Raw genomic sequence first — 20836 nt, forward strand, 5'->3', positions numbered from 1 at the left:
AGTTAACCAACTAACGGTAAAAAGAAAAACTAAATGACTAAATTGGAGCGAATGGAGAGACAGTCCAGCCGCCAACGTTTAGCCACAGAAAGAATAAAAGAAACTGAGGTGGTCAGAGTAGCAGAGCCCTCATTTCCCAGTGTTTAGCGCCTTAGCAGGGTGCTTGACTGCTAATAGCCACTGTTCCTCAGGAGCGTGCTGGTACCGGGATGAACATTCCCCTATACAGAGGACATTCCCCTATTCCCTCACCCACCTGCCCATCCACCCACACTTCTCCTACTCAAAAATCACTGGGTTATTTTTGCTCAGACTTAAACACCTCTGGGCCAATATCAAGCCTGGGAAATTTCAGCCTGAAAGATGCTCATTACAGAAAGAGCTGAGCAACTGAAAACAGGAGCTTAAAACAATCACACATAGGCCATCTAACAACTATGACTGTTGCCAGAATTCCAGCTGTACCTTCCCCAGGCCTGAAGAAGAGCTCTGTGTAAGCTCGAAAGCTTGTCACTCTCAACCACAAAAGCTGGTCTAATAAAAGTGTAACAATGCTGCCCTTGGTGGGACACTTCTGAAAGTATCGATTCAGGACAAATTGGTGAGAGCAGAGCAGTTACAGCCCAAGGCTGGGGTTCCTTTGCACACTAAGGCAAACAAAACCAGCCAAACAGAGAGGACTTGGGTTTTACCCCACTGTCTATCAATAAGTCAGACAAGCAATTCCCTTAGACACTCCAGTTTCCCAGTATCACCACCAGTGCCACTTGTTATGGGGACGAATGGTTATGAAAACCAATACCTCAGTAAAAGAAAAAGGTTCTCCCGATCCCAAAGGACTAAGCCCCAGACCCAGGTCAACATACAAGTCAGATCTTACCCACAAATCACGCTGTTGCCAATCCTTTAGAATCTAAAATCTAAAGGTTTATTCATAAAAGGAAAAAGATATAGATGAGAGCTAGAATTGGTTAAAGGGAATCAATTACATCCAGTAATGGCAAAGTTCTTGGTTGAGGCTTGCAGCAGTGATGGAATAAACTGCAGGTTCAAATCAAGTCTCTGGAGTACATCCACGGTTGGGATGGGTCATTCAGTCCTTTGTTCAGAGCTTCAGCTTGTAGCAAGGTTCCTCCAGAAGTAAGAAGCAGGATTGAAGACAAGATGGAGGGGTTTTTAGGGCCTTTTATATTCTCTGCCTGTGGAAGGACACCTCTTTGTTCTGACTGTGGAAAATCACAACAAGATGGAGTTTGGAGTCACATGGGCAAGTCACATGTCCATGCATGACTCAGTTCTTTACAGGCGGACACCATTGTTTACATGTTAGTTTGAACATTCACAGGAAAACTCAGATGTGGATTGGCGTCTCCCAAAATCCTTTGTCAGTTAAGTGGTTTTTTTTGATTGGGCACTTATTGAGAATAGTCCTTTCTCAAGAAGCTGAGCAAATGCTTCACTGAGGCTACTTGGAATCAAATACATTTGAGATACAAGTACATAGCCCATATTCATAACTTCACATACAAAAATGATACACACATACAGATAGAATAATCATAACGAGTAAATCATAAGCTCTTTATAGACACCTCACACAACCTTTGTACAATATTTGCTGCAAATATATAACAGTGGTTGCAACAATGATCTATGTGGTCATAGTTTATGTCAATAACATCACAAAAAGCTATTACCTCACCCACCTAGTCTCTCTACTATCCTGGGACTGACATGGTGACAACAACACTGCATACAGCTGTAACACTAACACATACCAGTTATGATGATGGTCTTTCTTCCCAGCTGCCACAAGGACATCCTTTGTGAGAAGCTATCATAGAGTCATTATGCCTGCACACTCTGTATTGCATTCGTATCTGCTGTCCGGTCACCTGTCTCCAGCCAGAGGTATATAAGCTCGGTGTCTGTGGTATGCAGAATCTGTGAAACTGCAAAATTGCAAGGCAGCCGTTGATGTGGTTAGATACCTTATACATTGAAACCAAAGTACATCAACGCCACAAGCTTAAAAGACAAGTCTGCCAATACACTTACCATGGATAATAGAAAAGCAGATAAGCTAATGGGGCTGTGACAGAGTGTGAGTTGAATTATGACTTTGTCTTGTTCTCCACATGGAAGTGTTGGACGCTATAACTGCACAAGCCTGGACTTGCCCAAAGACCTCCTTTTCTACTGTATGCCAGCCAGCTGACCAGCCCAGGAAAGGTGTTTGACACCTCCCTGAAGGACTTACACTATGTCTACATGTAACTCTTCTGCCAGTCAGAGTTGGCAGCAACAAGGGCCGGGTTCAGTATCTAGGGGTTCCTTTTCAACAATACAACACAAACCAGCTCGAGCCCCCACCCAGTGACCTGGGACAATTACACACCACCCCTGGGTGCCTCTGAGAGGCAATACGTCCCCTCTCGCAAGCACAGAGTCTGAGTGTAGCATTGGCTCACCTGGCTCTGTGGAAGAGAAGCTGAGCGAGGTGATATTCATTTGGGGCCTGACTAGCTCCCTCAGAAAACAATCAGCGTTTTATTCACTGAATTCCCTGGGTGCAGGGTGCTGGGTTCTAGGAGTGGGCGATGAAGGCGATTGCCTTGGGCACCAACTTCCAGGATGCACCATACTACTCCACCACTCAGCTCTTTTGCGCTCCATTCTGAGTGGGCAGCTGTGTTTTTATTTGTTTGTTGTTTGCTTGGCTGCTGGGGACAGGCAGAAAAAATATTTTTTGCCTGGCTGGCAGACTAGGTGCAGGATCAGGCCCATATGTGGGAAATAGATTTAGGGTGGTTAACGGAGAACATTACAGCATTTGGAAGCTGAGACTCTGCTGTCACCCTGGGACGAAGGAAAAGGGTGTGAGTAACTGTTAGCCTGAACTGGTCTAGATTTGGACAGTCATGGCCTCACAGGAGCCGGAGGCTTGAAAGGCAATAACTGTTCCTATTGCAGACATGGACTCCACAAAGGTGGAAGGATACTGTCATTAGCTTTTGACATGTCATGTGGTCTGCTGCTACAGGAAGAGGCTACAGCTGTATTTGCTAAGAGATAGGTTGCATGGCCTTCTAACAAGTATATGTCAATAAGTGTGTCTTTATCACATTAACTAATCATACATCCAGCCACACTTCTGTACAGTGTGCACATCTGCCGAGTCTGATCTGTGCAATGTTTTCTAAAAGATGCTCCACCCACCCTCGATTCTCAAGTGAGCCATTTCTCAAAGCAGGAAAGAGGCAACAAACTGGTAAGAAGGCTGCTATATCTGAAGGTCAGTAACTCATCCCCCTTGCCTGTGTGTTTATATGCAGTTACCTGATGTGCTGGACATTTCTCAAGCAGTTAGAACCATGCGTCAGATCCTGCTTTTTAGCAAGTTGTTTACCCAATATATTACATTCAAGCTATTTAAATATTGACAGATTGGCTAAAATCCAAATTTGATATGCCACCATTAACACATTTTCACTGTTTCAGAGCTTACAAAAGAGCCAGAATGTTCACTGGCAGTCAGGTTTAATAAGTATGCAAATCATGATTTGTGCTTACAGTCACACTCTTCTGGTACATGATTCAGTGCGCCAACTTGGCACTCCCTTTCCGATAGGAGATAAACAGAGCTACAAGAATTAAGATGATACAGAATTTCTTTTGTAAACTGCACAGGTTTCAACATGTACGCAGAATTATATTTAATTCCTGTTACTCTGGACTGTGGATTTGCTATATGGAACTTTTTTCTATTGTACTGCTAATCCACAGGTCCTTGGGCCAGAAGATGTGAACAATGTCTTTCTACTTTTTTTCAGGTCACACTTAACTCTTAAGCTTGAATCTTCAAATAGCTAAGAAAGCTGCTTTCTCTGTAATCAAAGAGTTAGAAGAAACAGCGTATTATGGTTCTGTATTAGCCAGGAGCATAGGGAACAGAACCATAGCTATTTAGCACACAATTCAAGCAGTAATAATGGCCAGTTTGCACCTTACGTAGTTAGAATACTTCCCTTCTGCACACTCCTTTTCAGTCATAGTGGTCTCTTTTGTCTTACGATATATGACACTGCACTGGTAATTTGAGAGAAAGAATGGGCCAGTGGATAAGGCACTCGGGGGATCTGGGGTTGGCATTGCCACATGCCCTGTGTGAGCTGGGCAAAAATTGTGCGACTCTGAGCACACCATTTAACCTCCATGTGCCTTAGCCCCCCACATCTTCTCTACCCTTAAAGGACTGTTGTGACGGTAAATGTGCAATGCTTATGTGGCACTCAAGTATTACAGTGATGCAGACCATATAAGTACATAGACATACAAGATTATACTGGATGATACTAGGGAAGATCAAAGGGAAAACGGTAACTCTCTTCATGTGGTAGGCATTTCTTCCTTCTCCTTTGTTATCGGCACCTGACTCCACTCTAGTTACAGTAACAGTTACTGTTTAAGTCAATTAAGGAATTAATCTTTTATCTCAACTCACACTCTTTTGAGAGCACCAGCAAAAGGGTTGCTAAGTGTCATTTGTTGTGAATGTAAAAGGCATTCTCTCCTGCTTTTGAATATCGATGTATTTGATCGTGCATCAGGTCACACAAATTGATGATTAGGGAGACTTTTTGCTGGGTTTCTGGTAATTCCTTGATCGTTTTTCAGAGTAGCGGCCGTGTTAGTCTGTATCTGCAAAAAGAAAAGGAGTACCTGTGGCACGTTAGAGACTAACAAATTTATTTGAGCATAAGCTCAAGAAAGCCCAACTTGATGATCACTTTAGATAAGCTATTACCAGCAGGACAGTGGGGTGGGAGGAGGTATTGTTTCATGGTCTCTGTGTGTATATAATGTCTTCTGCAGTTTCCACGGTATGCATCCGATGAAGTGAGCTGTAGCTCACGAAAGCTCATGCTCAAATAAATTGGTTAGTCTTTAAGGTGCCACAAGTACTCCTTTTCTTTTTGCGAATACAGACTAACACGGCTGTTACTCTGAAACAACTCCTATTGTGTATCCAGGCCTTATTCATTAATGATTGTGAGGGGCTCAGATGATATCAGGGTCACCAAAGCGGGTCTTGGCCTGAAACAGGTTTTCCCATCCTGTGAAAATTTGAGATTAAAAAATAAATCCCATTCTGCACTGGGATGAAACTGAGACCTTCCAAAAAAGCTTTCATGAAAAATCAGAAAGAAAAAGAAACAGAAATGAACTTTAAAGTAAGCAATAGCCCAGTGGTTAGGGGACCCCTCCTGGGAAGTGAGCGAGCCCACTTTAAACTTCCTTCTCTGTATGATTCAGAGAAAGATCTTGAACTGGGGGGGTCTCTCACTTCACAGGTGAATACCCTAACCACAGGGCAAGTGGCTGTTTTAGGGGAAGGTAATTCTCTCTCTCAATCTCCTCCCTCCTTCACACCCTCCCACCCTGGACCTGAGAACCTTGTCCAATAAAAGTTTAGTCAAAACTGATACATTCCTGCCAAAAGTTTTCATTTTGACAAATCAGCATGTTCCAACAAAAAATGTTTTCTTGAAAAATTTCTGGTCAGTTGTACATAAAAGAAGACTTAACAGAGAAGAAAAACAAACAGAAAGGGAAAATGGAAAGGAAAAGGAGAGAGAAGAAAGTAAAAGAGAGAAAAACAGGAGTCACATAGGATAGAGAGAAGCAAATGGAAAGAGAATACATCCAAGGAGAAAGTGGTGCCAAGCTGTTCTGGAACATTCGGATTTATCCAGTGCCACATGTGTGCACAGGCCTCCTGTTCATTCACTGTTAATAAAACAGTTTGACAGAGGAGTTTTTTCCAATCACAACGGAACACATGACGGAGCCCAAAATAGGTTTCACAGAAGCCTCTGAGGGGATACAATGCACCTGAGACAGTGTCTGAGCAAATTACCGTTGTCAGGGACTTCATGAAGGGAACCAGGGACATAGAAATGAAATGTGTCTGTGTCAGATATCTTTGGGCAGATTCCAAACCCTGCTGAGGTCTAGGGAAAGACTCCCAGTGGACTTCAGTAGGCTTTGGATCAAGCCCACAATCCCTTCCAAAACAGGATCCATTGGACCGTGACAAAGAATAGCACATCACAGCCCATTATTTATTACAGTCTGTCTAGTCAAGGCAATGGAAGAGTGCAGGATCTCCACAACTAGAGAGTGTAAGAGGGAAGGGGCTGGAAACACATGTTAAGATTGAGACACAGAAACAAGATACTTCATCAGGAAGAATCCCCATTTAGGAAATGTTAAGGGCATAGGAGTCACCAGATTTACAGTAGATATTTTAGCATCTTTAAATCCAGAGGAAAGTGCCAAGGCTAATGATGAGACATTATATCCAGCACTTGTGGCATGTACCACAGCGTGAGCAGTTCAGTCAGAGGAAGCATTTCTCTCCCTAGTCCGAATGTGCAGTAGGGCTGAGGGGTGCAGGAACTGTATCAAATTTTCTTATAAAATAATCCCTGTGAAAGCTAAACGCTGAGTTAGGCTTTCATGCTGTATCATCCCTGCTTTTTGCTATCTCTCATATGCACATTAGCATCTGAGACTCCTGGGCAGAAAACAATGTATTTGCAATGGAAATTTCCTTCATTTCCCTGCAGGATCTCGCAAAGTCTGCAAGTCTTCCTCTGAAGGGTGTCAGACTGGCTGATGGGTGTCACTTTAAGCGTTATGCAAAGAATGGGAAGCAGAATTTAGACATCTAAGAAGAGTGGGCACAAAGCTCAAGTGATGTCTTGGCATTGTACACAAATCTAGGGACAAAGTCTGTTTGCAGCAATCACTAGATGATTTTCAGATACAAAAACTGCATGGGTATAGCGGGGAGGGCTAAGAGAGTCTTGTTCATGGGTGTAAGCATGGTGTGTGGGGGGAATGACACCGTAGAACACCACTAAAAATCCTCTACTCACCTACAGTATCAGAGGCTTCTGTATACAAAATTTTAGTACTGCCCATCCTCCAGCATCAATGTTCACAAAACCAAAAGGCTACAGATTGGAAGCTATTTGAGGCAGGGACTGTCATTTCATATGTTTGAACTGGGATTGACACTGTGGGGTCCCGCCCAGTTGTAGCCTTTAGGTGCAACTGCAGTATTATTAATAATATTTTATTTAATGTTTATAATACTTTGACATGAAGCTCTCAAAGCCAATAGCTCTTTTAACTGTGAATATGGAAAAAATTTCTCTTGGTCCCTTAGAAAAATGGATGATGTTGCATTATGCACTATGATCTATACTCCAACAGGTAATTTAGTCTGAAAGTTATGAATGAAAGGAATGAACCCATGTTACTGCAGGTACAGTTAACACTATTTGTTTTAACAACCAATGCCTCAGTTTCATAGATTTTAAGGCCAGAAGAGACTCTCTGATGATCTAGTCTGACCTCCTGCACACAAGCCAAAGAACCTTATCCAGTTAACTCTGTGTTAGGCCTGTAACTTCTGTCTGATCAAAAGCATAACTTTTAGAAAGGGATCCAGTCTAGATTTAAGTATGTAAAGTTATAGAGAACCCTAAGTAAGCTGCTCCAATGGTTAATTACCCTTAGTATTAAAAATTTGCACCTTACTCCAGTCTGAATTTGTCTGATTTCAGCTTCCAATCACTGGATCTCATTGTGCTTTTTACTGATAGCCTGAAGTGACATCTGCGATCAGAAATCTCTTCCCCATGTAGGTACTTGTAGACCATGATCAAGTGACCACTTAATCTGCTTTTGGGTAAACTAAATAGAGTCAGCTTCTTTAGTCTCTCACAATAAGCCATATTTCCCAAACCTCTAATCATTCTTGTAGCTCTTTTCTGAACTCTTGCCAATATGATTTTTGAAGTACAGACACCAGATATGGACACAATATCCCAGTAATGGTTTCACTACTGTGCTAAACAGAGGTAGTACCACTTTCTTCATTCTTGATAGTCCCCTGCTTATATACCCAAGGATTGTGTTCAGCCTAGTTTCAATCTTGTAGTGGTAGCTCATGTTCATTTGGTTAGCTACAATTTCCCCTAAGTCCTTTTGAGGGTCACTGCATTCCATAATACAGTCCCTCATCTTGTAAGTATGGCCTATATTCTTTGTTCCTAATTTCATGACCTTGTATTTGGCTTAATTAAAAAATCGCATGGTGTTCAAATGAGCCCCCCCTTACTGAGCAGTGCAGGTTGGTTTGTAGAACTGACCTGTCTTCATCATTATTTATCATTCTACCAATTTTTTTCACCACAAATATGATGAGTAATTATGTTATATTTTCCTTCAGATCTTTAATAAAGATAGTGAATGCACTGAGCTAAGGACAAAACCCTGTGGAATCTCACTAGAAACACCTCACTAGATGACAATTCCCCATCTATAATTACTTGGTGAGATTGCTCAGTTAACCAGTTATTAATCCATGTAATCTGGGTTACTTTGACTTTGTATAGTGCAAATTTTTTTTTATGAGACCATCACAAAGGACTAAGTCAAATGTCTTACAGAAGTCTAAGTATATTGCGTCAGCACAGTTACTTTTATTAAACTTGTGATCTCATCAAAAACAACAAGAAGTTTGCTTGACAAGACCGATTTTCCATAAAACCATGTTGACTGGCATTTATTATGCTACCATCTCTTTCATTTGTTACTGATTGGAAGCCACGTGAGCCTCTTCATGATTTTACTCCAGATCCATGATAGCCTAACAGGCTTGTAGTGATCTGGATCATCTTGTTTACCCTTTTTAAATATTAGCATAACATTAACTTTTCCCCAATCCTGTGGAACTTCCCCAGTGTTCCAAGATCTGTTAAAAGTCAACATTGATGGTTCAGGGAGCTCCTTGGCCAATTCTTTTAAAATTCTTCGGTGCAAGTTTTCTGGTCCTGCTGATTTAAGAACATTTAATGCTAATAGTTGCTGTTTAACATCCTCCCTAGTCACTGTTGGTATAAAACATTTATTTATCATTGTAAGATATGAATACATCATCCTGCTTCTTTCCAAATACAGAACAGAAATATTTACTGAGTATTTCTACATCATGAGTGATAGTTATACCATCCTTATCTAGTATTGGACATTGCCAGGATTTCATTTTTCCCTGATATATTTCAAGATTTCCTTCTTTTGTCTTTACCCTGAAGACCATCAATTTTTTACTGATAGCTTTAGCTTCCTTTATCAATTTTCTCCTGCATTTCCTAAATGCTGACTTGTACTCATTGCTATTAGCTTCTCCAGATTTCCATTTTCTGTGTATATATTGTTATTTTTAATTTCTGCTACCATCTCCCCTTTTAATAAGGATAGTTGTTTAGCCAACTACTTCATGATTTCAGATTTTTTTGGCCTCTAATGAAATATTCTTAAGCAACCAATTATCATTTCTTATCATTTACATTCCTGTGTTTAATCTTTTTTCCCCTCACTCATTTTCTCATGATTGTTTTCAGCTTCAGGAAACACCTTTTTAAAGAGCCGAGTGTGTATGTGTATATATATTAGGACTATATTTGGTTTGCACATAACAAACGATATTCTGTCATGATCACTTGCATGTAGACAACCATCAGATTTTAGTTCAGTGACCAATTAATCTTTATCCATCAGAATGAGGGCTAATGTAGAATTACCGTAAGTTGGTTGCAATACTTTTTGTATTAGAAAATTATCTATAAATTTTAGCATCTTCAAAAATTTTCAGCTAGTGGCAGCATGAACACTCCACCATACATCCCCTAGATTGAAATCCCCCATAATGCAATTCTTCTTTCTACACATTATAGATAGCTGCTGTTTAAGGAGATGATTGTGCTGTTCCCTTGTCTGATTTGGTGGTTTATAGCAGACCCCAGATTGCAGGTTATCAGATAGTACATTGATCCATCAATGTTCCTGTCCTTCTGAAGTATCAATAACTCTATAGCAAGTAATGGTATTTTTAATATAGATTCGTCCCCCCACCTCTCCTTCTGCCCACTCTCTTGTTCCTTAATAGAATGTATCCCATGATTTTAACATTCCAGTCACGTGACTCCCACCAGGCTTCACATCAAATTCCTTTTCATAAATGAGCAATTGTAATTCCTGGCTTCTAGCATTAGCATGTAGGCCTCTGAAGATTGTATTCTCTTTACTTCCCTTGATTCTTTTACATTCATGCTACTTTGAGTTCAAGGTACATAAACATACACAGTAGCCCATACAATTACCATTAGCACCTTCCCCTTTAGAAGCTAGTTTAAAGCCCTCCTGGCTACATGGTTTGATGTTACACAGAAGACTGGCCGCTCTTCAACAGAGATGGAGGTGGTATGAGACCTCCTCTTCCCATAGAAGATGGCCAGTATTCCAATAAACCCTCTGCTTTACACCACTTACCTAGCCAAACGTTTATCTCCCGTACCTTCTGCTGTCTATCTTCTCTCATTCTTGGGGCAGTAAAGATCTCAGAAAAAATCACCTAAAATTTCCTCTTCTTCAGCTCCTTTCTAAGATCCTGGAAGCCTTCAATGATCTGCACAGTTCTTCTGAAGCAGTGTCATTTGTACTAATGCATATCAAAACCAATAGATCCTTCCCTGGAGTTGGCAGAATCCCATTCTGTCTATCAATGAAATACATTGCCTTCACTTCATGTCCTGCAGAATGGTTTTGTCCACTCTTAACGCTGAGTCCCCAGTGAAGACTGTCCAGCTTCTTTGGATGTTCTGTGGTCTTCATCTGGGCATGCTTGACATCTTCAACGCATACTGCTGTTATTTTCTGTTCTATGACAAAGAGAAAACTGGGGCATCTCAGTTATTTCTGTGGAGTAAACTTAAGAAATAATAAAAAGAAAAGGAGTACTTGTGGCACCTTAGAGACTAACAAATTTATTTGAGCATAAGCTTTCGTGAGCTACAGCTCACTTCATTGGATGCATTCAGTGGAAAATACAGCGGGGAGATTTATATACATAGAGAACATGAAACAATGGGCGTTACCATACACACTATATGAAATAATGACTTGCTAATGGCAACCACAATAGCTATCCATCAGAGTAAGAATCAAGGCATCAATTGATAAGTAATGCCCCACTTAAAGACAAAAGGAGCATTCGTAAAATTAAACCTGGGACTGGTTTGGACTCCATGTGCACTCAGAATTGTGACTTCTATAGGATTAATGGGTGAACAGAGAATGCTAGGTCAGGTCCTAAATTTTTATAATATAGCAAATTCCTTAAACATGTGCTCAACTTTAAGCACATATATAGTTTGGGCAGCTGCCAAAGGGACAACTCGTGCTTAACATTAAATGTATGCTTAAGCAAGAGAACAAAAAATATTGGTCCCCTAAAATTTTAGTTAATAAAAGCAATCTAGGAGGGAATGTGGTATGTGAAGAAATAAATTAGAGTCAAGGCAAAAGAAAAATATAATCATTGACTGCTTGATTTGGAAGAAATCAAGAAGCTACAGTACAGTCTGATCCAAAATCCACGGGCATCACAAAGACTTTCAGAGACTTAATGAGTGTTGGATCAGGCTCATACTCCAGAAGTGCCATGTGGCAATAAATCCATTTACTCAAAGCATAACTGGGAAAAGCTCTGAGGAAAATATTTTGAAAGGAAAGAATCACTATGACAATCTGCTATATATATTTTAAAAGTCAGTTAAAGCTGGAAGCATGAAGAAGCTACAGTGACTTCACATTTATAACTGGGGGAAATAAATGTTTTGGAGAGGTTTTTTCCTCCAGCTTGCATGTAAAGGGATCCTCTTCCTTATGAACAGCTGCTGTTCTTTTCATTTTAGAGTTTCTTAGCTCTTCAACGTCTTGGAATAATAATGTGTTGTCCATCAGTAATGACCCACAGCTTAGCCAGAAAAAACACAGCGGCCTCAGTAGCCATAAAGTCATGCTTTAATGATTCCAATTTCCTATGCCTGATTTGAATTATGCAGGCCAAATCATGGCACATGCTTGCCCATGAAGGACATTTTCTCTTGTCCCCTTGTCGATGGTAGTCCACATCTGACAGAAGTGTTATTACTGCAATTCCTTCCGGAACTGAATCAGAAGCATGAAACACTGTTACCACTAAAACTGGAGGATTAAGTTAGTGGATGGCATAGTTGCTAAGAATTCTGGAATGCTACTCATTAGGTCTGCCCCAGGCTCCCTTTCAAACTTTTCTGGATCCCAGCATTCCCAGGTATCTACACCAAGAATTCTATCTTAGGTTTTTTACAAGACTCTCTTAGCCCTCCCCGCTACACTACAAACAGACTTTGTCCTTAAATTTGTGGATAATGCCAAGACATCACTAGAGATTTGTGCCCACTCTTCTTAAATGTCTAAATTCTGCTTCCTGTTCTTTGCATAACGCTTAAAGTGATGCCGATCAGCCAGTCTGACATCCTTCAGAGAAAGACTTGCAGACTTTGCCAGATCCTGCAGGGAAATGAAGGAAATTTCCATTGCAAATACATTGTAAAGCTACATTCTTTTTGTAACCAAAGTGTTTGGTGCAGAGTCAGCCTTAACAGGAAAAAGAAAAGGAGTACTTGTGGCACCTTAGAGACTAACCAATTTATTTGAGCATGAGCTTTCGTGAGCTACAGCTCACTTCATCGGATGCATGCCATGGAAACTGCAGCAGACTTTATTTATACACAGAGAATATGAAAAAATACCTCCTCCCACCCCACTGTCCTGCTGGTAATAGCTTATCTAAAGTGATCATCAGGTGGGCCATTTCCAGCACAAATCCAGGTTTTCTCACCCTCCACCCCCCCACACAAATTCACTCTCCTGCTGGTGATAGCCCATCCAAAGTGACAACTCTTTACACAATGTGCATGATAATCAAGTTGGGCCATTTCCTGCACAAATCCAGGTTCTCTCACCCCCTCACCCCCCTCCCAAAAACCACACACACAAACTCACTATCCTGCTGGTAATAGCTCATCCAAAGTGACCATTCTCCCTACAATGTGCATAATTAAGGTGGGCCATTTCCAGCACAAATCCAGGTTTTCTCACATCCCCCCCCACCCCCATACACACACAAACTCACTCTCCTGCTGGTAATAGCTCATCCAAACTGACCACTCTCCAAGTTTAAATCCAAGTTAAACCAGAACATCTGGGGGGGGGTAGGAAAAAACAAGAGGAAATAGGCTACCTTGCATAATGACTTAGCCACTCCCAGTCTCTATTTAAGCCTAAATTAATAGTATCCAATTTGCAAATGAATTCCAATTCAGCAGTTTCTCGCTGGAGTCTGGATTTGAAGTTTTTTTGTTTTAAGGCCCACCTTAATTATGCACATTGTAGGGAGAATGGTCACTTTGGATGAGCTATTACCAGCAGGATAGTGAGTTTGTGTGTGTGGTTTTTGGGAGGGGGGTGAGGGGGTGAGAGAACCTGGATTTGTGCAGGAAATGGCCCAACTTGATTATCATGCACATTGTGTAAAGAGTTGTCACTTTGGATGGGCTATCACCAGCAGGAGAGTGAATTTGTGTGGGGGGGTGGAGGGTGAGAAAACCTGGATTTGTGCTGGAAATGGCCCACCTGATGATCACTTTAGATAAGCTATTACCAGCAGGACAGTGGGGTGGGAGGAGGTATTTTTTCATATTCTCTGTGTATAAATAAAGTCTGCTGCAGTTTCCACGGCATGCATCCGATGAAGTGAGCTGTAGCTCACGAAAGCTCATGCTCAAATAAATTGGTTAGTCTCTAAGGTGCCACAAGTACTCCTTTTCTTTTTGCGAATACAGACTAACACGGCTGTTACTCTGAAACCAGCCTTAACAGGGTTACTTGTCTTCTTCCTAGTCCTGTGTCTAACTAAGAGATTCTAGGGTCTGTTGCTGCCACTGTTTTGGTTTCTTCCTCCGTTTTCCACTTCTTGACAGAAAGGGCACAAATGAAAGAGAAAGTTGTCTGGAAATCAGAGCCAAAAAGACCAAAAGGAACGGTGCATTCAAAATCAGGATGTACATTAAGGCATAAGGGAGGAATGCAACATCCAAGAAGTCTAAATCAACAAACCAACCAGCTGCTGTTACGAAGGTGCTGGCAATAAAAAGGCAGCAGGCCACTTGGTCCTTCAAATATAGCCAATGGTGCAGAGCTCCATAGCCAGCCCTTAGAGTATTTCAGAGAGACCCAACAAGCTACCATTGAGTATTTTCTCTAATACTTTAGCTATGTCAATTCTCTTCTATTTCCAGTCCTTGCTCTGCATGGGTCAAATCTTGAAAAGATTTGTGCATGTGCTTAACTTGAAGCATGTGAATAGTCCCATTGACATCAAGTGCGTAAAGTTAAGCAAGTGTGTATAAACGATGGTCTACATGAATTTTTAGTTCACGGCAAGCTGGGACGTGAATTTATCCCTCATTTTACCTAGACCCTGCTGACACCCATTAACTGTTCCTTAACATGCTTTGATCTAGTCCTCTTTGAAATGGGACTAATCAAAGTGCATTCACAAACTGCTACTATGCATCAGCCACAGTCCACATGGACAGTTAGTTGGAGACAGGCTAGGGTGGGGTATATTCACACCCCAGCTTACCATTAACTAGTTATTCATGTAGACAAGCCCTTAGTCTTTGGAGGACTGCGGCACAAAGGTGAAATCCTGTCCCCAGTTAAATCAATGGCAAAACTCCGATTGACTTAACTGGGGGGCCAGGATTTCACTCCATGAACATAAATTGCAGTTTGCAACTTATTACAAATAGTCTCAAAATTCCTTTGAACGGAAAAAAGGAGTCAGTGCAGGATCACAGCAGGCCTAAGTAAAACAACTAATGCAACCAAACCTATCTGCAGTACTGATGTGACCCAATAACCTCCTCATGCCAGTTGGCAATAGGGAAGTCGGAGGGGAGGGGGGCGGTACAGGAATCTCCTGTATCTGGTATGTACATGCTGGCTCAGCAAAGAATGTCATGGGAGGTCTCAAATAAAAGCCGGTGTCACAATGGTCATCAATATCATTGTGAAATGTATGTACAGATAATATGTAAGGAGTTCTGTATATATACTGAAAACATGCTCATAAAGGCTGTAGCAAGGTATTAGTCACCAGCAAAGGTGAAAAACAGGTTTTCTGTCAGACAAGAAATGTTTCACCATCTGTTTACATGTAAATTGAGTATTGTCTTGTTCCCCACCACCAGTCTGAACTGAATGCTAATGAAGGATTGTAAGAAAAAACTTCTGAAAGAAACTAGGAGGAAGAGAAGCACAATGGGGGAAGAAAGTCTTATCTTGAAGTGCATATCAAAAATTTGCTTGAGTATATTTGCTGGGGGGGGGGGGGGAACGGACAGAGAGGATACCCAGACACCCTTCACTGAAGCAGTAAAAGGACAGTGCTTTTAATTAATGAAATAGAGGTCTCAACCAGGCTTGGTTGAAAATGCTGGAGAGAATTTGGGGTGAGATAAGCTTCTTTCGACAAAAGAGTAACTTGTTAGTGTAGTTTAGGCACTAGGAAGCATGTTATATTTATATTTTACATGTAAACATTCTTACTCACTATTACTTGAATCTCTGTTCTTGGATAATAAACATATTCTTGTTTTCACTATCAATGTATCTAAGTGCTGTGGTGATAAGCAAAGTGCTGGTCTTGTGTGGACTCTTACAAGCTGATTAGCGCTGTTCCTTTGTGAACAGCAGGCCTGGTAATTCTGTGAGTGTTCACTGGACAAGGGGCTGGACACTGCAGGGAACTCTCAGAGTACTCAGGGGTTGGTGTGTGCCTATCACTACCTGTTCAGAGAGAGCAAGGCCTGCGGATGCCTGGCAGGCAGTGCTTATGCTGCCAGAGGCTGTTAGTTTCAGGGAGCGGATCCTCAGCAGGCACAGACAAAACTACTTCATGCTAAGGGCAGGTGGTGACGAGGTGCCTCACAACCCTGGGTGCCCCTGGGGAGCATCGCAATGGTAGGTCAGTTTATCTAACTATGTGGTAAGCCATGAGAAAGCAGCTTCTTTCTATATGATACCTTCAAGACTCACCATAACTTACAAACAAGTTTTTTTTTAAAGCACTGGATGCACACACTGGTGGAAACAAGAGGAGTAAAAACTGTGTTCAGCTGTCCATGTCATGCATGAATGCTTAATAATAGCAATACTTTGTACTTATATAGCATCTTCCTGCCAATGATCTCAAGGTGTAATCCACACACCTCCTGGGTGTGGTGTTCTGTCCCCTTTAGAGGCACTCAGACCACTTAGTGATTAATGAGTCTGATACAGCCTTAGCTAAGAGCCATGTGGCTTTTAGCTCATGCAGTAGAGGCTCATGCATTTAGCTTCAGAGGTCCCTGGTTCAATCCCACCCGCCGACTACTGGGGTCTGTCGATGTTACAAATGCACTGCAGAAGCAATAAGTATTAGAATTGCAAAACTCCTTTCTGATAGTTAAGTATTATTTTCCCCCCACAAGCACACTATCTTTTTCTATTTTTTTAAACAAATGGAGAAATTGAGGAACTACTTAGGAACTACATGGTTAAACAGTCCTGTTGATTTCTTACTATTAACAAGACTGTTTTCAGAATAAAGTATGATTCATCTTAAGAAAGAAGAGCAATACCAGGTCCTAAAAGGTTTGTCTCCACTCTAGGCCAAAGCTGGAAATAGAGAAGAGGTCTTTTATCATTCAACCATCTTTCTTCTGGTCAGAAGCTAGTGTGTGAGTGAGCGATGCAGTTCAACAGGAGCCCTCTGTCCTTGTGTTAGATGGCTCATGTCAGCTAATGTAGTGCTTTCACATTGTCTTGTGAACAGCCTCAGTGGGCTTGCCATATCAGACCAATCCCAACAAGAACCCATGGTTTTTCAGCTTGTTGGCCTCTTCTTGTCAAGGTAACTGGTGATTCTGAGAGACAGTCTGTGCATTTGAGGCCACACTGTATAGCAAATCCCCCTGTTGCGTTTTCCTACCTTCTATGATGGTTTGCAAGACAGAGCATTTGTATGGTTCAGCGTCATCACCATCTTCCTTCTCATCATTGCTGAGCAGAGTGTTCAGGAAGGAGTGGCTGGTGGGATATGAAATACATGCTGTTCTTCTTTTCAGGGGACAAGGTAGCCTAACAAATATAAGAATTCATTAATATTTTCCCCCTCAGTGCTTACCTGCAGATACCATCCTGCTGAAAAAAATTCTCCTGCAAGAGCTACAGTTGCAGATTTTCCTAAATTATGCATTCACCTCAAGAAGCTTTCCCATGCCTCCCCAAAAACACAGTACAAAATAGCACACACACACACAAAAAAGGATCCCAGCTAATTTGCAGAAGTACATTATACTCTCTGGGCGCTGCCTAACAATTAGTGTCACTCTGCATGCTACTGTCTCTTTTTTTCTTAGAGAAGCAAATTCAATAGCTGCTTCAGTTGAATGGGGGGGGGGGGAGGGGAGGACGTGTTTGGCAGCTACATGACCCACATACAAAGCTCAGTTCAAGTATATTTTCAGCATTGCTAACTTGGCTTCTCGCTGAGAATCTGGAGCTCTGTATGTCTCCAACTGCAGTGGGTTTGGGCAGCTTGAGTTAAAGTGTTGACTGCTTGAGTGAGGTGTGATACTGAAGGCCAAACTGCAAAGAAAATGCCCAGGGCTACTACTCTGGGGAGAGAAGACCGGAGAAGAGAGTAGTGACAGGCAAACTGGTTCTAAAAATAAACAGCATCCCAAATCTTTCCTTTCACAAGCTAAAAAAGGGAAGATGCTTGAGGCACAGGCATTGGCTTAAGGGGGGTTAGGTTCTACCCCCAGATCTGCTGCATACTCTGGGCTCAGTCCTGGCACAGCTGAGGCGGGGAGGCACCGACTCTAAGGGCTTATCGAGACAAAAAGTGCACTGCAAGCTGGGGTGTAAATCTACCTCGCACTCACCTGCTGTGCACTAACTTTCCACATCAGCTCTGCTCCCATGCACTGAAAGTGCCCTAGTGTTCTTTGTTCTACCCTGCTTTGAAATGGGAGCAGACAGATAGAGACAGTGTATGGCAGGCTAGTGAAAGTTGCCTCAACTTGCCACAAACTGTTTGTCTAAACCAGAGGTGGGCAAACTTTTTGGCCCGAGGGCCACATCTGGGAATGGAAATTGTGTGGTGGGCCATGAATGCTCAAAAAATTGGGTGCGGAAGGGGGTAAGGGCTCTGATTGGGGATCCGGGCTCCAGGGTGGGGCCAGAAATGAGGCGTTCAGGGTGCAGGAGAGAGCTCTGGGCTGGGATCTAGGGGTTGGGAGGGCGGGAGGGGGATCAGGGCTGGGGCAGAGGGTTGGGGCATGGGAAGAGGCTCGGGGTGCAGGTTCCGAGCGGCATTTACTTCAATCGGCTCCCGGAAACAGCGGTATGTCCCTACTCCGGCTCCTACGCAGAGGCGTGGCCAGGTGGCTCTACACGCTGTCCCATCCACAGGCACCACCCCTGCTTCTCCCATTGGAGCACCAGAGGGGGCCCCTGGAGTGCATAGGAGCACGATCAGGGCCATACTATGGCTTCCGGGAGCCACATGGAACGGCCCCCGACCCTGTGTCCCGGCTGGTGCACCGGAGTGGGGCAAGCCCCAGACTCCCCTCCCCAGCTGTACCTCACAGGCCAGCTTAAAACAGCTTGTTTCAGCCCATAGGCCATAGTTTGCCCACTCCTGGTCTAAACTGTGGTTCTCAAACTTTTTGGGATCAGGACCCATTTATAAATGTTTATGGCCTCTCAGGACCCAGTAAATGGTCTGGAGGTGGAGGCTCTGGGATGGTTTCGGTTGGATTCTGCTCCCCCTGGGTGGGGTTGCAGAATCACTCAGTCAAATTTGGTCTTCTCGGACTTCTGTCATCATGATAACTGGGCTAAACCTGAGTGGTGCTGGCAGATGAGTCCAGCCAGTCCCGTGGGACAGGAGCCACAGGAGCTGCCACGCGACCCTTTGAAACATGCCTCCTTTCTGCTCTCTCAGTCCTGGACCAGCCGTGGACCAGAATTACATCCAGCAAAACTTAGAGCAGCCTGTCTTTGGCTGCAGCCAGCTACTACATTAGCCCAGAGTCTGGCAGAGGGCCATGCACTTGACCCAACCTGCCCCTGACGTGCCCTGTTCTTGCCCCTCGCTATTTGGAGTTTTGCACGGTAGCACAGAGCCACCTATGCTGGCTTTGTATCACTCAAGGCTTCCCCAGTATCAAGGGGAATAGTTGGCTGCCTTGTTTGGGCAACTTTCTGGCAGCTCTTCACTGTACGAGCCCCACAGAGCAGCTGAAACAGGGGCCAGGGATTCAGCGCTTCACCTATAACCTTGGGTCAGACAGAATCTTCAGATTTGGGTGCCTCAAGGTTAGGCACTTAAATCCGCATTTAGACCCCTAAACTAGACCCCTCGACTAGAGAGGTGCTATTCACCAAAGGCTGGGCTGCTCTCCAAGGCCCCAATCCTGGAAACATTTATTGTCTTGGCTATTACTGCCTGCAGGAGTTCGGTTCAGTATGTGCGTTAGAGTCTGCAGGATCAGGATCGCATCGTGGAGGAGAGAGCATCCAAAACATCTGACAAGTAGGGGATCCACCCTAAATGCTGTAGCTGGAGAAAGACAGAATGTACCGTATGAACTTGTCACTGGTAGGGAAGCTGATATGGGAAGATGTGCTCTAGTTCCATCAGAAGTTGTTGGGCTAGGTGCTGGGGGACGTACTATAGCAAGTGTTATGTCAAAGATCAGGCTGGATGATCATTATGGCCTCAAAGCCTATGCGTCTTCCATAATAGCCTCTCGACCACTTTCAGCCACACATGGCGTGTATTAAGTGGAGAAAGAAGACATTCTGGAATGTTTTCATGCTATTATAAGGTGTCGGGTGCATTTTAGAAATAAATATCCATAAGGAAGCACGTTATATGTGCAAAAAATTTCTTGTTTCAAATGACTTTTTAATAATGCAACAGCAGTATTCTAATAGTATTAAGCAATCCAGGTGTATTTCTTTCTCTATTAATATATGCCTTGGGGTGGTTAAGGCCTCAGTCTAGCAAAGCTTTTCAGCACACGTTTAACTTTGAATAAGAGTCTACTCCCGCGCTTACTCCAATGGGATTATTCATGTGCTTAAAGTGAAGTGTGTTCTTAAAACCTTTGCTGGACAGAGGCCAAAAAGGCGTACTGCTGTTTGTGTCTCCTCATACAACTAAGACATGTATCAACCAACAAATAAAGCAGGCCCTGGGATGTGTTAAAGGCATGTGGTTTTTTTTTTAACCTTGCCAACGTTTTTTTTTTTAAACCAAGTTTGTTTTGAACAGTTCCACAACCTTGGAGCAAGTCATATTCAAATAATTATTTCCTTTCATTCATAAGTTACAATTTGCAAACTAATTTCTACTTAAATGTTACATTCATCTTGTGTCTTTCCATCTGAAACAGCACCTAGTTCCAGAACCATGAATGCAGCAGTGGATCTGTGAAGTGCTGACACAAGTCTTCACTCCAGCTATATGAAAGCACCATTATAATTCATAATAATTATAACCAGGATTCTCTTTCTTACCCTTCAATTCTGATTGACTTTTCCCCCCTACATCCTGAAAGAGGCTCCAGGGTTTAGCTGTTGCCCCAAACCTTATTCTCCATCCACAAATAAATATAGTTTAAAGATACCCTTTGATACTCTGCCAAAACGTGTATAAATAGCAGTTCATAAAATAACATGTTCCTGCTGGTTTCTGAGAAGGGGAGGAAAAACAAACACAATAAAAATCTGTAAATGTTTGTTCTCTGGCTGT

The 20836-nt window shown here is 42.6% G+C and overlaps 1 long non-coding RNA gene across 2 annotated transcripts; it reads right to left on the reverse strand.

Moving 5' to 3' along the window:
- Positions 1-967: 967 nt before the first annotated feature.
- On the reverse strand, positions 968-17130 carry LOC311522892. Of its 2 annotated transcripts, XR_014712207.1 has the most exons (4): positions 17000-17130; positions 10408-10796; positions 1779-1952; positions 968-1226 (listed from the first exon to the last, which is right to left on the reverse strand). It is a non-coding gene; the product is annotated as an uncharacterized lncRNA (long non-coding RNA). The 2 variants fall into 2 exon arrangements; XR_014712208.1 differs by lacking the exon at positions 968-1226 and having other exon boundaries at positions 1598-1952.
- Positions 17131-20836: the final 3706 nt, after the last annotated feature.

The sequence above is a fragment of the Lepidochelys olivacea genome (assembly GCF_965140295.1).
Source record: "Lepidochelys olivacea isolate rLepOli2 genome assembly, chromosome: 6".
Taxonomy (NCBI): Eukaryota; Metazoa; Chordata; order Testudines; family Cheloniidae; genus Lepidochelys; species Lepidochelys olivacea.